This window comes from Onychomys torridus, chromosome 18 (genome assembly GCF_903995425.1).
Source record: "Onychomys torridus chromosome 18, mOncTor1.1, whole genome shotgun sequence".
Lineage (NCBI taxonomy): Eukaryota > Metazoa > Chordata > Mammalia > Rodentia > Cricetidae > Onychomys > Onychomys torridus.
The window spans coordinates 24,855,708-24,874,937 of record NC_050460.1 but is presented as its reverse complement, the minus strand read 5'-3'; positions in this window follow the sequence as shown (position 1 = coordinate 24,874,937).

The following is a 19,230-nucleotide window of genomic DNA, read 5'->3' as shown; positions in this document are numbered from 1 at the left end:
GACTACAGAGGATAGGTATAGAGAAAAGAAATGTGAGAATGGAATGATTTCCAAGGAAAGAAAAATAGAATACATAGTTATGAATGGATGGGAAAGGGGGAATGGAACGCCAGGGTTAAACAGGGCATGGGAGTAAAGAGAGTTGTAAGGGAGGGAGCATGGGGAGGAATAGTTAAAACCATGGGCCGTTTGAAGGGTCATATCAAACCTACTACAATAGACTTGTCTTAAAATATGCAGACATATGAAAAAAAACCAAATGAAGTTACCAAATAATAGGAGCAAAAATTCCTAAACTAGACATCACCAGGTGAAACCTCCATGCTAGCAACAGATTACATCCCTCTCCTTTTAATGAGTTGCCTTGTCCAGCCTTGATATGAGGGTTTATGCCTGGTTTTATTGCATCTTGTTATGCCAAGTATGGTTGATAGCACTGGGAAACTTGCTGTTTTTTTGAAGGGAAATGGAGGATCAGTGGATCTAGGCATGAGGGGAGGTGTGGGGTTGCGGTAGAAGAGGTGGAGGGAGACAAGGCTATCACCGGATTGTATGAGAGAAGAATAAAGGAGAAGAAAAAGAAAAAAAAATAATCCCAAACTTGAAGAGTAACCTCAGAATAAGGCATCAACAGTTCATAAGCAATCAGGCTTGCTGGGATGCCCTCTGGGCTATGAGGCAGTGCAGGGCTATTCCAGGAAGCAAACAACAATAAAAGCTGTCAGAGATTGATTTGCATTTTCTAATTGGTAGGGACAATGAACATTTATTGAGAAATCTATTAGTCATTTTTCCTGTTTCTTTTGAAAACTCTGTTCAGGTACCTGCCCCATTTATTGTTGTTGTTTATTCTGAACAGGTCATTTGTTTTCCTGTTTTGATTCTGTGGTTAAATTCTTAATATATTCTGCCCTGTAATCCTCTGTCTAGTGTATAGCTGATAAAGACTGCCTCTCATTCTGTGGCTTACCTCTTTCCCTGGTTGACTGTTGCTTCAGCAGTGCAGAAGCATTTTAGTTTTATGAAATCACATCTGCCAATTACTCGTCTTAACCTTGGATGAATGGGGTCTTATTTGGAAAAATCTCTTCCTACATCCCTATAATGTAGAGTACTCTCTATGGTCTTGTCTAAAAGTTTTAGTATTTCAGGTTTTCTGTTTAGGCCTTTGATTTATTTGTAGCTATTTTTTAGTTCATGGTGATAGATACAGGTTCGATCTCATTCTTCAGTATGTGGACATCCTGTTTTCTCTGCATTATTTTTTGAAAATGATTTCTGTTCTCTAGGGTATGTTTTTGGCAAATATTAAATGGCTGAAGGTAAGTGTACTCATGTTGGTGTCACCAATTTTATGATTTTATGCCATTGAACTACATATCTGTTCTTGTACCAGTAACATATTGTTTTTATAACTATGACCCAGTAGTGTATCTTAAGATCTCAAATTATATTCCCACCAGCAAGCATCTTTCTTTTGGTTCAGGACTGGATTTGCCCCCTGGGAATTTTTGTGGTTGTATATGAATTTTAGGATAGTTTTCTTGCTATTTCTATGAAGAATGAGATGGGATATTTAGTTTATATTGCATTCAATCTGTAAGTATCTTTGGACAGAACAATCATTTTCACAATCTTTGTTCTACCAATCCATGAGTATGTAATGCCTTTCTATTTTCTATTGTCTTCCTCTATCTCTTCAGAAGTTTAAAGTTCTCATTGTAGAAGCAATTCATTTCCTTGGTTTGATTAATTCCTCAGTATTTTATTTTCTTTGAGGATACTGGAAATGAAAATGTGTCTATAATCTTCTTTTCTGTGCATTTATTGTTTGTTAATAAAACAGGGATTGCTTTGTGCATATTGATTACATAACCTGCCACATTGCTTAATTTATTTATAATTCCAAAAAACTCTTCTGGCATATTTTTTTTTTGTCTCCAATCTGTAGTATCATGTCATTGGCAAACAGATACTGTTTTACTTCTTTTCTTAATTGTATCCTTTAATATCCATCTCTCATCTTATTTCTCTAGCTAGTTATTTGAGCACAATATTGAAAAGGCATAAGGCTAGTGGACTGCCTCCTTCCTGACTTCAGTGGGATAGATGAATCTTTTCTCCATTTAGGATGATTTGGTAGTGGGTGTTTCATTTAAAGCTTTTATTAGGTTGAATTTGTTCCTTCTACTCCTTATTCTGTAGTACTTAGGTAATGAATGCATGCTGAATTATTTCAAAAGTTTATCTTTTGAGATGACCAAGTGATTTTTGTCTTTAAGTTCATGTATATGGTTTACTACATTTTTTGATTTGTATATGTTGACCCCTTTCTGCATTCCAGATATAAAGCCAACTTGGTTATTGTGTGTGTGTGCTCATTCTGTTTGAAATTCTTTTACTGATCTTGAGTCTATGCCCATCATGGGTATTTGCTTGTAGTTTTTGTTCTTGTATCTTTACTTGGTTTAGTTACTATAGTGATACTGACTTCATAGACTGAGTTTGGGAGTACTCCTTAGTGTGATTTTTTAAAATAGTTTAAAAAGGATTAACAATAGTTCTTTGAGTATCTGGCAGAATTCTTGTTTGAATCCATTTGGCCCTGGGCATATTTTTTTTTTTTAGATGTGCAGCCTTTTATCTTTTTTTCTAATTTTCTCACTTGTTATGAATGCTTTATGTGATTGATTTCTTCTTGGTTTAAATTGATCAACTGAATATAGAAACTAATTCATTAATTAATTCTGATATTTTCTCCCTCTATTTTTGTACACATGGCATATCTCTTCTAAAATGTGGGGTATTGAAATGACCTGCTATCAATAGATTGATATTAATCTGCATTTAAATAGAGCTATACATTTGTCATGAAATTCTGTATACTTGAGTTTGGTGCACAGATATTTAGGATAGTGATGTCCTCTAAGTTAACTGTTGTATTGATTAGAATGAATTGTTCCTAATTATATCTTTTGATTAGTTTTAATTTTAAGTTAAATTTTGTCTGATATTTTGTCCAATATTAGAATAGCAACTCCTGATTGCTTCTTTGGAATTGATTTCTTTTTCCAGCTCTTGTCTCTAAGGTAGTGACTATCATTAACATTATGATGTGTTTCTTGTACCCAATAGGTATATTGATAGAGTCTCTCTGACTGTGTCTTTTGACTGAAGAGTTAAAGCCATTGGTATTTAGAATTATCTTTGAAATATATGTTAAGTTTGGCCATAGTGTTGTCCAAATGTGGTGTTGTTTCTATATACAGTGACACTTTCATGTTTAGAAAGTTTGGCTTCATATTTGATGTATGGCTTCATATTATTATGTTTCTTTAGCCTGGCTGTCATAGGAATTTAGGAAATGGAATTAATATCTCCATGCTCTTAGGGCTTTCTATGTTTCCATTGAGGAAGCAGTTGTTATTCTGACTAGTTTTTCCTTACATGGGACATGAGTTTTTCTATTGTAGATTTCAATATGTTTTCTTTGTTTTGTGTATTTAGTGTTTATGTTAAGATATGTCTCATGGGTGAGAATTTTCATTTCTGGTCTTGTCTATTTGATGTTCTGTGTGCTTTTTGTATCTGCATGGTGTTTCTTCACTCAGTTCAGTGGTTTCTTCTTTGATTTTGTTGAAGATCTGGTCAATGTTGTTGACTTAAAATTCTCCCTCATTTAAGTCTGTACTTCAAGTTTGTTTTTGACATTCATGGTGTTCTGTATTTCCTTGATGCTCCTTTCCTGTAGTTTTGTTTTAATATTCATTAAATAATTTGGTACAGAACTTTATTATCTTGTCCCAATATTTTATCTTCAGCTTGACTATTTATACTGGCAAGGCTTTCCATTAAGTTTTTGAGTTAGGTTATTGAGTCTGGAGAATGGGGACCAATATGTGTGGTAGTAAGGCCGAATATGGTATGGGGGTTACTTTGATATTCAGAGGGTCCTCACAAAAGCCTGGATGTTTGTTGTAGTGCAAGCACGGGAGCCCAGACTAAACCATGAAACTAAGTATATGTCCCATTTCAGATTGTATAAGTTAGTGAGAGTGGGTAGATGGAGATAGGAAAGATTCACTGGCCTAGACCCTGGTAAAGGATAAGGGATATTTAGCTGGGAGAAGAGCTTGGGAGTGGCAAAGAAGGGACTTGTGGATAGTCGCACATACCTATTTTTCAAACAGATCTATTTCATCATTCTTTCTCAGTATTTATAAATTAATCTTGATTCTAGCACTTAAAAAGCTTATGTTTATTTTTAACAAAATAATTCATCCTATTTCAATGAATAATCTAGTCATGATTTTCAAAGGGGCTTATGAAGAAATGGTTCTATTCTACAAAGATGTTCATAAAAATAACCTTTCAATATAAAATTCTCTTTCAATTAACTAAATTTCCTATAACTATTAAAAACAAGTAATGTTTTAACAAATGCCAAATTTCTCTGAGCACATTTTAGTTTGTTATAAACTATACTAGGTTTAAAAACAACTTAGCTTTTTAGCTTCAGATTTTTGAGATGAGCTTACTGACTGGGGTTCAGATGGAACATTGCCTGGCTTTCCTACATATTATGTAGAAATTTTCTTTAAACCTGGGGTTAATACTGAGAAGTAAATAAAGCACCCTTGTCTCAGGAGATTTTGGACACTTAGAAGACTCAGGAGGTCACTCCCCGAAGCTATATAAGTAGAAAGAGTTATTGGAGGGAAGAGATATTCTGGCCAGCCCACCTGTCTTCAGGATTATCTCTGATACTTCATGCTTCCTTCAACTCCTGCAGGAAGTTTCAGGGATTCGGCTTTTGTGAGTCATCATCTAGGCTGAAGGTGGCTTTCTTGTGATATTGTTTCATCTGGTCACCCATGCTACTATAGGTAACCTATCACACATATTCCCATAAGTAGCTCCAATAAACCCAATTAGTTTGCCAAATTGAACAGTGGTAGAATAATTTCTTTGATCTGTAGTTACAGCCAGATCTGTAAATGAATAGACATTTGTTCATATCTCCCCAGGAATAGTCACAGTGAAGCCTAATGGTTTTCATAAATGCCTCCTGAATCCCTTTTGTTTGGTGACAGGTATTGATCTTCTCCTGTTCAACTGTTTAGTTGTCTCACTGAATGTTACTGATTTTTCTGATCTTTCAGCACTGGGAAGTATCTGCTCTATTAACACTTGAACATCTTCCTCAGGCTGTACAGGATTCACATCACCTTTGATGACTGGATACTCATTTGTAAATAGCATTATGTCCTGTTTATTCTGGCTCAGTCTTAGTTATGGGTATCTCATCTATTGATGATTTGTCTGACAACAAACTAGAATTCCTGATACTTCAGTCTTGTTGGTTGATTTTCCCTTACTATATTTATGTGCTTTGGTCAGTTTTAATAAAAGACTGCGGTCTAAGCCTGTCTTTTCATAGACATATTTTTTACCGAAGGAAGTCTATTTTTGACTTAATGGAGTTGAGACTTTGTGAAATTTGCTGAGGAAGCAGATTAGTGCTCCTTGGAAATGCAGTGTTCTGAGTCCAAACCTGGAAATAATGCTACACATCCTTGGGCCTGACAGAAATTCTGCCAAGATTCTGACAATATTAAGCAATTCCCCTACTGGCATCCTCTTTCCAAATACATTAAAACATTAAAAGGCAATGCATTAAGTCACTTGTAACATGGAATGGATCAATTTATTAGAATGCTTTCTCCTGAAAGGAAAGGTTTAGGGTGAAAGTGATGGGTAACAAGAAGGGTAAGAGAACAGCAGAAAAACTGCACTAAGTATTGAGGAGAGAGGTACTGACAACTTTTGCAGGTCTATTTTACTATAGATATGCATTTGTTATTTAGTTCAACTATAAAATAATTTTGAAGTTATCAGAAAAATGTTGAAAAACGGTCTTTACCACAAAGGTTGATATGCATAAAATTGTTGAACCATATATATATTTCACATAAATCTTGTAAATACAGACATTGGGAAGTAAAGTTCCAAGTTCCAATTCACAGTGATATCAGTACCATCCAGATGAACAAAAATCACAATACAGATTCAACTTACTTCTACTAATAATATTGGTAAGATCTTATATTTATTGCAACCCACTGTTTGGAAAAATAGACAGATTGCTTTACATAAATTACATGTATTTTATAACCAGTTTATTGGATAGCTGTAACTAACATCTCTAATACATGAGAAAATTGAATTCAAACAAGGTAAATAATTTGTTATAAAATCAAAATTATATGTAAATCAAAGCTAATATGATAAAGTTCAAGCTCTTACACATGATGCTCAACATTATATCTTTATTTTAGGTAACATTTATGTGGAACAAACACACCAATTAATTCTATACAGAGCTTTAATTCATGTAAAACAGCAATGTAGATAACTATATGTGCAATGTATTCTTTAACACTTGTTCCATTATAATATTAAAATTTTTAGAGCTATAGATCTATGGAATGTATATATTTTATATACAGAATGTATATATTCAGTTAGCTATAAGGTACAATAAGTATCATAGGATATGCTGTTCCAATTTTCCATATATTAACACTGAATATTGTGTTTCACTTCATTTTTAATTAAAACTTCTTCATTTTCTCATTAATCTAACAACCAACATTTCTCAGCTCTCCAATAGCCAAAGCATTCTAGTTTTCTGTATACATTTTGGTTACATTTTTCAAACCACTAATTCTTTCATTGTAAGCAATTATCTGTAACAAATCTTTATATGTATACGTTAGCCACATTGTCATGTTGATCTTCATGCTAGTCTACATATATCATTCTGTATGGGGACATGAGATTAGAGGCAGTTCTCCCAGATAACTAACTTGCCTTACCTATTAGAATATATTAACTTTCTGCATATTCACAATTGTTATCAACATTCTATTTGCATACTTTTGACTAAGGGTTTCTTACTGTATAGTATTTCTTATAATTCACAATACATTTTTATTACTTATCCTTGATTATTTGAAGAGAATAATGATAAAGTAATCTAGAATACTTAGAAAATTGAAAATGTAATAGTATTAAATATAAAAAGCCCGAGATACACTATTTTTCAGCATCATACTAAACATGGATAAAGCTACCTCGTCTGAATACACCAAATCTTGTCTAAGACACTTTCCCCTTTGTTTCATGTACTGTGTTTAATTGCAAGGGAATCTCTATTGTGGATGTTGTAAAAGTTGATACATAAAGCATTTTTCATATGGATTATTAAGAGACATTACAGCTAGCCATTTGAACATTTCAATCTCATACACATTGTTGAACTTAAAATCATATGCTATAAAGCAATTGCATCAAAATAATTAGTTATTATAAAAACCAAATGTATACAGAACTTAACACCAATTTAGAGATAAATGTATATATAATAAAAATTCAAGCGATATAAAGCAATGATGCATATGAAATTCAGAATAAGTGCAGGCTGACTAGATAGTAATATACTATGTGAATGAAAAAAGGAGCTAGAAATTTTGGTAATGATTTGTGTTGTAAAGTGAATGGTAGATAAATACATTTATTGCATTATTTTATGTGACAGCTACATATGTTCTTCTGATTTAATAAAATATTCACAGTATGTTTTAAATATTTAAAATAACATACAATGAGTTGGGAGGTGGTATTGGAGGTGATGCATCTCGAGTGAGCTGGAGGGATGGGGATAAATGTGATTAAAATTGAAATTCTCAAAGAATTAATAAATAATATATAAAATACATGACAGACATGAAAACATTGAAATTATGACAGGAATGTTGAGTTCCCCTCTTGAACTTGCCTGATCTCAGTTCAGTTCCTACCAGGGACTTTCTAGCCAGCACACATGAAATTAAAAAAAAAAAAAATGTCTAGAACAACTAAACAAAAAGTATCATTCAAAACTATTTTAGTTGGGTAAATATGCCCTTGCAATATAGGAGAACACTTGAAAACTTAGTGCAAACAGGAAGGCAGCTATTTCAAAACTGGGTGAGTTAGTGGAAATGATTGCCAGAATGTTCTCCTTAAGTCATGGGCATAGTTTGCAAAAACAGCTATAGACTAGTAATAAGATTGAGATGCATAAGACTGTATCTAAAAGGAGATGTCAGTTTCAGGATTGTTTGAAGAAAGGAACATTGAACAACAAAATAGGCGTAAATTGGGGCCTGGGGAGACACCACAAAGGTTAAAAGCATGTATTTGTCTTCCAAATGATCAGTGTTTTGGTCCCAGCCCCTACATCTAATGCTTCATAAATGCCTGTAACTGCAGCTCCAGGGTCTCAAAGGCTTCTGGCATTCATAGCACATTAACTCTGGAGGGCATACACACAAAACAATGCACACATACACATATGTAAAAATAACAAAAACAATCTGTTTTTAAAAGGAACATAAAGACATAGAAGTTGAATAATATGAAATTATTTTCTTAGTGCAAATGTAGGATATATATATATATATATATATATATATATATATATATATATATATGAATTGATTTCATATATCTAGATGGCCATGAAATTCCAGTTACATATACTTTTATTTCATGTTAAAGTACTTCAATTTTCATAAGTGTTGATTAAAAAATAAATTTCCCACATCTCCTTTGCTCTAAATACAGAAATCCTATGCCTGTATAATAATTGAGAGCACTGTTAGCAGATGCTATCTCTGTTTGTTTCTCTTTCCTTGCTCCAAGGACACTGCAGCATTTCCTTTTCACAATGAGTAAATCTGTTTCAGAAGCAGAATGTGTTTCTGTGGCTTGTATTATCACCTTTCTAAAGACTTCTGCACCCCTCCTGGGTACCAAATGCATCTCCGCACAATGAATGCTCCAGGGACTCAGAATAACTCTAATTAGAGCATTTACATCTTCAAAACATAGACTTCTTATCCTTTTTTTTTTCTTTTGCTCATAATGTGATGATTCTGCTTTCACTTGAAGGGTGTTAAACATGGTTATATAACACTATGAATAGATGTATATGGACAAAAACAGAAGTGAGCTCATTTTGGTATCTGTGAAAATGGTTTGAATTCCAGCATTGACACTACAACACAAATGAACTAACCACTGAGGTCATTAAACAGATATAGAGTGAATACTGTGATCATGATTGTCCTAAGTGACACTTGGCATGTGCATTCTATACAAAGAGGAGAAGCTGGGTCTGAAATCCAGCCTATGCCCCACCTACATATACTGACCTTTGTAGGCACCAGGAAAGAGACATACACGTATAACCTGTCTGCTAAGAGACTGAACTTTATCCTGTCAGTACCTGTACAGTACTGAATAGTGTCATTAACACATTGTATTTTTCTTATTATGTCCTGAGAACTCCTTAAGATCCACAGTGACACAACTTTTCTACTAGAATTTCACTATTAGAAATACAAAATAACATTGTAAGTTTATTTGGAATAACACAAGGCTTTTAGGAGCCTAGTGCCTATGATGGGACACTTTGAGCAGCCTTGGTGTAGGGAGGAGGGGCTTGGACCTGCCTCAACTGAATGTACCAGGCTCTCCTCACTTCCCATAGGACACCTTGCCTTGGAGGAGATGCAAATGGGGGGGAGGTTGGGAGGTAGGCTGGGGAGGGGGAGGAGGGAAGATGGGAAATCTGTGGTTGGTGTGTAAAATGAATAGAAAATCTCTTAATAAAAAATAAATAAATAATGAATTTTCCCATTAAAAAAACAATTGCTTCCAGCACACATGTATACATTTTAATTTTCAGTCTGTTTTACTGATTCAATGGTGATGGGACCAATGAACTCAGTATTGTTTAGTTTTCAATTTTGTGTCCTTCCAGGACTGCTGGAGAAGGAGATCTGCAGCTCTGTTTGAATTAAAAAGGAGTTGGAAGTGTAAAACAGCAACAACAAAATGATAAAATCATAATACCTTATGGGACAATAGAAGAGATACCTAGTGCTACAGCTATAAAGAAAAAATAAAATCATAAAATTTGCAGGTAAATGGATGGAACTAGAAAATACCATACCAAGTGAGGTACGACAGAGCCAGAAAGGCAAATGTCTCACACTCTCTATAATTTGTGAATTGTAGCTCCTAATCTTAATTTCTGAGTATCCAATCTGATATAGGCAGGAAAACCAGGAGAATATGAGGGAGCGGAGTTGTGATGGGGAAAGATCTATAACTGGGAACAGTAGCACACGGGTACTAAGAAGTGGGTAATGGGAACATGGGGAAAAGGCTTTGTCTTAGGAGTGTGCAAGGAGGGAGGATGACACAAAGGGGAATAAATATCACTATGCGGATTTTGAAATGACATAGAGAATATTATTTTATGCTTATTCAAAATTACACACGCATGTATGTGTATACATTACATAGTTTGAATGAAGTTATGCCACTTGGGCTGAAATGCTTCCCCCAAGAACCAAAGCCTACCTATCAAATTTCCCAATAATAAGAATAACAGACCACTTCTCCAGTTGTTGGCTAGGGGAGTCCAACAGATCTTCAAAACAATACATCCTTTGTCTTTTTCGCTCTTTTGTTTGGTGGACGCTCAGAATCTGAAAGTAAGCCCTTATTGCTAAATACACAATACACTTTGAATAGAGGACTTGGAACAATCAAGCTGGAGCTGACCTGGAAGCCCCATACTTGATAAACCAGCAATCATACTATCAGAAGATGCTGTGTAAACTTCCAAGGGAGAGGAACAACCAGTCGTCTTATAAGATGTAAAGCACATGAACCACAATAATAACTAGACTGTCAAGTTGTCCACAGTGGTGAGATAGAGGCACTTGTATATTGTGTGCAATGAACAGCTGTCTAACTGAGTATACGGCCAACTCAACAGTAAGGAAATTATGTCCAGTGCTGTACATCTCAGGCTCGCAAGGTTATAGAACCAAGAAGCAAGACTACTGGTATTATAATTCTAAACCAATATAATTTCTGACTGCATTATTAATACTTTCCCATATACTCATATACTTTCACCCCACATCAAAAAGCTTCTTTTTGCAATAGATGTATGCTGCTACAACTAGTCAAAAGTGCAGAGAATAAATAACTATGTGTCCAACTCCAACTCAATCATCTGCAATGCAACCCTTACACCTCAAGCTTAAAGGAAATCATGTAAAAGGAGAATGATTTTTTTTTGAGAACTTGAATAACTAGTGTTACATAGTGTCACCAAGATATGAAAGGAAAAATGCACCACCTATGAGATCTCAGCAGTATGGTTACCAAAACAAGACAAACTTATTAATTCCTGTTGTGGACAGAAGGAATTTCACCTGATCCTAACCCCAGATGAAGAGGTACAGATTATGAATGGCTTCTGAAAGAGGGATGGTTTATGTTGTGAAATGGTGCACAAGAGGCCTTGATGAGCCAAGAAGACATACCATGCCAGGCATGGCACAACCAAGGGGCACAGCAGAAAGTTACTCACACCATGCAGGCACTGCATCCATGTGGAAGTTTTATTATTAAAGTGGGAGGGGAGAGGAAATAGAAAGGAGAGAAGGGAGGGAGAAAGGAGAGAAAGAAAAAAGAGAGGGGAAAAAGGAAAGCAGAGGTGTGCTCAGTTTTGTAAGGAGAAAGAGAGAGAGGAAAAAGGAGAAGGAGGAGGGGTTTTCTCTTAAAGGTGGCTTTATATAAGATGACGTTAGGATGCTGGGCAAGTCCTAACAGTTTAGTACAGGGATGAATTGCCATATACCTTGTCCAATCCCAAATTGTCAGCCATGAGCACATGTACATAAGAGTATAGCTAAACATACTCAATAGGTTATATGCATGTATATATGTGTGTGTGTGTGTGTGTGTGTGTGTGTGTGTGTGTGTGTGTGTGTGTGTGTTTAGCAATAATAATTAAAAAGAGATCTTAAACTTAGGAGGGGTACATGGAAAAAAAAGTGTGGTAGATGTAGTGGTCTTATGACTATATATATATATGGAGAGAGAGAGACAGAGAGAGCGAGACAGAGAGAAAGAGAGAGAAAGAAAGAGATATTGAGCAAGGTACCCTCTTGGTAGAAATATATAATATGATGGGTCCTTCGTGGATTAGAGATTGCTGCAGCAAAATCATTAATATGAGCTCAGTACAGTTCTGTTAACTGTAAGCATACTTGCTGGACAGCAGATCTTTAGAGAGAAATCATCTTGCTTAACTGCCATTTCACAGAGACTTGGTATTTGGCACTATGGCATTTGGGGAAACCTGAACAATGCCAGTTGTCATTTGTCATGTCTTTGTCATGAAACTGAGCACAGCACTATTGCATTGTTGACAGTGCCGAGACTCTTCATTGATAGAGTAACTTTAGTAAGATGTGCATATTCTTCTGAAGGTTGCCATAAAGTTTAGGAAATTAACACATTTTTACACTTAGTATTTCTTCAGCTCACATAGTCCATAATCTTCTTACATTTGGCTTTCGAAGCCAAATTCAGAGTAGAAGAGAAAGAAGGGATCAAAATTTGCTAGCATTTTTAAGGATGAAAGTGATAAAGAAATATGCTATACTGTCAAAAATCTCTGTTCAGCCAAAGAAAGTGTTGATTGCCTGAACGCATTTTTGGACTAGGTGCTTACTTGAGTGCTGGTAGTTACACAGTTCCACGGGGTTGCTGAAACTTTGGAACTAGATGGATAGAGGGTAATCTGGACAATCAAAACAACTCTTTGAGTAAGTCTGGAAGGATGATGAGCTGGCATGATGAAAAGTCCTGGCTGAAGACGTTAGGAGATATCAAACTGTGGAAGCCCACAACTGACTCAGTTTCCCAATTTGAATCTCAAGTCTATTCTGAGTCAATAGAGTTCAGGTTTGCTTGCTCCAGAGCCATGAGAAAGTCCTAATTAGCCTGTAGGGTCTCCTTGAGGGGCTATAAGAAAGTCCTGATTAGCCCATGGGAAGGAATGTAAGATCTAGCTAGACACAGGTTGCTGACACCAACCAGAGGTACATGAGCTAGAAAATGAAAGTTCCTGGTCCATGACACAAGGACAGGATAGATAATGGTTGAACGAATGCCTGTGCTGTGCATTGTTCTACCTCTGTCCTTCAAGACTGTGTATAAACTGGCTGTGAAATAAACTCAGCGCTATCTGACATAGACTGGCAATCCTCTTGACTCTGTTCTGTCTTCTTCATTGTCTCTACAATCTGCATGCTTCCACCCAAATACCCAGTCGACTGGCCAGCAGTCTCAGACATCAGACTGTCTGTAGGAACATCCACAGCACCCTCCAAGATATATTTTCTTTAATTCTTACATAGCTGCATTTTGTTCCAATGTTAGGTAGCCAGGTGTCTAAGTCTTAAATAAAAAAGTATGAGTGAAATCTAAACTTAAAGAAACAAGTGATGTTCTACAGACATGTCAACACAGAACTACAGGAATCAAAAGATGAGGATCCATTTTAATGCATCAGACATTGAAAAGGCCTCTGTGATTCTAAGTTAAAACTTGGACTCATTCATACCTGAGGTTTTATTTTATTTTATTTTGGTTTTTTGAGACAGTGTTTCTCTGTGTAGTTTTGGTACCTGTCCTGGATCTCGCTTTGTAGACCAGCTTGAACTCACAGAGATCCACTTGGCTCTGCCTCTGGGGTGCTAGGATTAAAGGCGTGCACCACCACTGCCTGGCCTATACTTGAGGTTTTAACTTAGAGCTTCAAAATTAATCCTGCAATGGTAAAAAAATTTATGAAATTGGAAAGCAAATTGAAAGAAACAATTATAAGATACTTATTGATAGGATGAAATCTTAATTCACATCAGCACTTTCAGAAGGTAAAGATTCTTGCCCTCGAGTCTAATGACCTGAAACACACAAATGGTGGAAGCCAAGGTTAGACTTATGCCACACGCCCACGCCCCCCCCCCCCCAGCTTGTTGCTTGCCACCTGAGGCAAGGTGGGAGAGCTGGCCCTGCCCTTCACCAACTGCTGCACTCTGGAGAGAGGGCCCTGCACATCACCTAGGCAGTATAGTGACTCTGCTGAAGGGGCCAGCAGTGAGAACCTGAGTGTGGGAGAGCTGGCCACATCTCTCATCTGCCATGGGAAAGGGAAAGATATGCTCCCCACCTCCTGCTCTCACCCCCAGAGGCAAGCAGGAAAGCTGGTCTCAGGGACATGAGAGCAGGAGAGCTGGCTCTGTTCTGCACCAACTGCAGCTCTCAGGAGAGCAGTACCACACTTTGCCTGGACAACACAGTAGAGCAGGCTCTGGTGGTGTGGGTGTGGGTGAGCCACCTGAGAGTGTAATTGTAGATCTGGTTCTGCCCTTGCTGCTTGATGCATTGGGTGAGCTTGCCTGGGTAGTGCTGGAGAGCTCTCCTGGAGGTGAGGCTGGATGGAGGAAAGCTAGAGGGCTGACCAACCCAGCTACTACCCAAGCCCAGTACCAGAGCTGTGATATGAGTTGGCTCACCCCAACATCCACCCCATCTGTGAACTGCGGGCATGTAAAGGGGCCAATCCTGCAGATCCAAAGCTGCAGGATCTCCATGACATAAGGCAACAACCGAACACCCAAGAGGAGTCGTAATGAGGGCCCAGTATCAATAGCATAGCTGAAACTAGCGGCTTGAACCAGAACAGTGACTCATTGTAGTGAATGCTTGCAAGTAAAGATGTGCGAAGTAAATGATATATATGTACTGTGTGACTCACTGGATCACACGACAGCTTCCTTGATGAAATCTTTTTTTTTTTTTTTTAATTTAGTTTTATTTTATTTGGGGGGAAATTTGCAAGGGCAGATGCAAAGGACAGGGAGATGAATGAGATTGAGATGCATATGTGAAATGTACAAAGAATCAATAAAATGTTAAATGAGTAAAAAAGTAGGCTCATGCACACTGCATATTATCCTCTAAAATTCATATGTGTACCATGGCAAATGTGCACCTCACACATACATAAATAAATTTTTACTAGATTTTGACTTCAAAGTGAACGAAACATAGAAACAAAATATATTTATTATATTAGAAATTGTCCTATTTATTTTATTACTTTTAGTTAAAAATGATAGAGTTTATGTACAGATGAGAATTTCAGAAATACAAAAGAAACAATCTATAGCTGTTCTACATAAATGAATAAAATAGTACTTGTACTAAGCATGTAAAAACTTAGACAGGTGTAAATTAATGTTTAACTTGAAAACATTTTCTGGATGTTTGTAATATAAATGCATTTACTATTTTATGACTTTCTATAAAATCATATGAGCCATAATTTCTCACATGACCTCCTGCAAATAACTCCCCCATGGACCTATAACATTATTCTAGAATCTAAGACATACAAAGGCAGTATGAGGTCTTCTGTGAGTTTTGATTGTAGTGAAAATTAATCTTGTGAGGACAAAACTAGTCCCCTACCCTCACCCATGCACACTGCTGAGGCAGCATTGTGACTCAAAGGTGTCTAGGCATCGCACAAACATTCCAAGTAGATGGAGAGTGATATTGAATATGAATGACAGCGGGCAAGATAAGAGCAGCAAAACTGAGAATATACAGACATGAAAGAAAAGGGGAATATATGTGAATACAGTTTGTTATACAAACAATGAGGTTAGGAAACCAGTATAAAAGGGAGATGTAATCAAACAAAACAAATCTTCATGAGCATTTTTCTGCTACTCCACTCAGAGATGTTTTAAGAAAATGCCTCAATCCAGGAATAAGCCTACCTGCAGCATCCCCACACTTCCAGGTCCAGTTTTCACACCAGATTTCCCTGTTGATGTGAACCAAGAACCAAGTCCATCCGTGCCATCTCCACATTTCCAATCCGGTTCTGGTCATGTAGTTCTTGCATTGGCACAGCCTGAAGCAGGTAATAATCCCACATCAGACAGATAATCAATGGAAGAAATCCATATTCCTGGGTCACATCACACAATCACAAGCTATATAAAATATCTAGAGAGTATGCCTCCCATCACTGACACCAACATTTTAGATAGGTTTACCAATAAGATTACCTAGATGAATCTCAGGACACAGAATTTAAAGGAACAATCATAAACTTCATCAAAGAATACAAGGAGTTTAAAGAAGATACAGACTAGCATCTTTTAGAACTTAAAGGGCATAGCAATAAACATCAAAGTGATTTTCAAAAGACAAATATATGACTGAATAAAATGATCAAGACAATTCATGATTTGAAAACTGAATTCAGGGAGCAGGTAAAATTATTGAAAAGAACTCAAGCTAAAGTGAATATGGAACTTAAATCACAATAACTCAACTGGAAAACTCAGAAGAAGCCTTACAACTGAAATGGATTGAATAAATAGAGAGCATCAGGATATTAAAATAAAGTAGAGAAATGAACTACCATAAAGAATAATTAAAAATACAAAAGAAACATGAAAGAACTACGGGCGATTTATTATTATAAAAGACCAGGTCTTTTAATAATAGGCACAATGATGAGAACCGAGTTTTTGTGGCCATAGACAAGGTACAGTCACAGATGAAGAAAAATCCCTCATTTAATGGCTCATGGAGGAAAACTTTGTCAGCACAGAATTAGGGTACTGAATGCCACAAGACAGAAATCACAAATCACATATAAAACAAACACCACCAGAATAATAGCTGATTTTTCCATGGAAACTTTAAAAGTCCAAAGATCCTGGAACAATATATTTTCATTTCTGAACAATCATATGTACCAACCTAGAATATGTACCCAGCAAAAGTATCTGCCACCAATAAGGAAGAAAGAAAATCTTTCCATGATACAAGGAGGCTAAAATAATTAATGTTCAGCCATCCAGCCCTAAAATAGAGAAACAAAACTTCAGAATGAAGAGAGGAGTATACATAGCCAATATAACAGAGAATCAAAACAAATGAAACCATTTAACAAAAAAGGACTAAAAATACAAACAGAAAGAAAAACAGAAAAAAACACAGCAATCAACACACCCTATTCAATAATAACTTTAAATATTAATATCTTAAAGTCCCCAGTCAAAAGACATGAGATAATTGTATAGATTTAAGAAACAAAATTCTTTTTGTTGTCTATAAGTAACTCATATTGCTTTCAATGATAGGCTTGACTCCAAAGTGAAATGACAGAAAACATATTCCAAGCTTTAGAACCAGGAAATATAGCTATCCTAATACCCAACAAACTTGACTTTGAGCTAAAATTAATCAGAAGTTATAAAGAAGGGAAGCTCATTCAAATTAAGAAAACAATTAGCAAAGAAAGATCTTATAAGTCTAAGCATATATAAACCAAACTCTGGTGAGCTCAATTTCATAACAAGTGTACTATTAGATATCAAGAGAAAGATAACTAAGCCTAACTCATTACTAATAATAAATTCAAGCATTTCATTCCTGCTTATGATCAAATAGTTTTCCACAGTGTATCTCAAGAATGTGTACAGGTTTGCATGTGTGTGGATGTGTATCGTATTTTCTTTATACTTTCCTCAATGGATACCTACTTCAGTTCCACATTTGACTAGTCCCAAAAGCTCAGCAATGGCACAGGGCACCATAGAGCTCTCTTCTCTCTGCACACTGTTTTTGCTTACTTCGCACATATACCCAGGAATGAAATTGCCCAGGAATTCTATTTTCTGAGTTTCGGAAAAGTTCCCTAGGACTCACATTAAATTTTCAATGCAGAATTTGTTTTACAAACCAGGAAGAGGGATAAAATCCTTAATCTGATTTTAATGCATATTTCCCAAAAAATATTTCCAACAGTGGCCTTGGGTATTGCAGCTGCAGTCATGCTGATGCCCGAGAAGAACCAGATTACTATTTATGTATATCTTTATTAAAAGATTCCCAAATATTCAAATAACCATAGCTGGAATGCTATGAAGACTATGCAGTCTTGAGACTACTTTACCTGGGAGTGTTTCTACTGGTACTGTATAAGCAAGGGTATCCAGCATCTCTGTGATTACCTCTACCTGTTTCCCAAATCCTGTATGCCATCCTATGGACAGCCACCAGAGAATGGTCCAAGGTCCTAAGCAGGAATGACTTGCAAAAATCACAAGAAGAGAGGCCCACAGAGTCTCCTACAAAAGGAATGTTATTGCCTCTTTTACTTACCAAGATAACCAAGATCAGTAACTGAAACCTAGTTCAGAAGTGGATTTGGTCACAAATGTGGCCAGGCAAGTCAAGTCGAAGGGGATTGTTTTGTGCTGAATAAAGTTGAAGCCAGTTGTGTTTATAGTTTTACGTCAACTTGACAAAAGCTACAGTCATCTAAGTGGAGGGAATCTCAATTAAAAAATAATCTTAGGCAGCAATAAGATCCCATTGTTGGTAAGCCTGTAGGGATTTTCTAAAATGGCGGTTGATGTGGGAGGGCTCTGACCATTGTCAGTGATTCCATCCCTTAGCTGGTAACCCTTGGTTCTCTAAGAAAGCAGGGTGAGAAAACCATAATGAGCAATACAGTAAGCAGCACACCTCCAAGGCCTCTGCATCACTTTCTGCCTCCAGGTTCCTGCCCTGTTTGAGTTCCTCTCCTGACTCCTTTGATCATGAACTCTGATATGGAAGCCTACGTTGAACAAATCTTTTCTTTCCCACGTGGCTTTGGTCATGGTGTTTTAACACAGCAATAGTAACCTTAACAAAGACACCAGTAATACAAACAATATTGAAAGCTAGTTTCTTGTATGAAAGCCAAAATTCAGTTTTATTTATACCTTGATGATAACAATTCAATTTAAATTACTATTAGCATATATCATTAGTGATTTTCAAATGATTGTCAGAACTGGAAAGCACTATTTTGCTGACTGTTATAAATAGTAAAATAGTTGGGTGGTGGTGGCACACACCTTTAATTCCAGCTCTCTGGAGAGAGATCCAGGATAGGCACCAAAACTACACAGAGAAAGCCTGTCTCTAAAAACCAATAAGCAAACAAACAAACAAATAAATAATAGTAAAGTAATTATTATTATTTTGTATAGTCAATAACTATGTGTATTCCTCCAGGTCTAGAAACTTTGACTCGAAGATGATACACACCATGTTTCTGACACCTTTAAGCTTCCTCTCAGCTTTCCCTGTTACTGCTGTTTCCCTGAGGGTGCTCCTATGATATGTCTGTTTACATTTCACATTTATTAAGAATGGAGCACAATAATT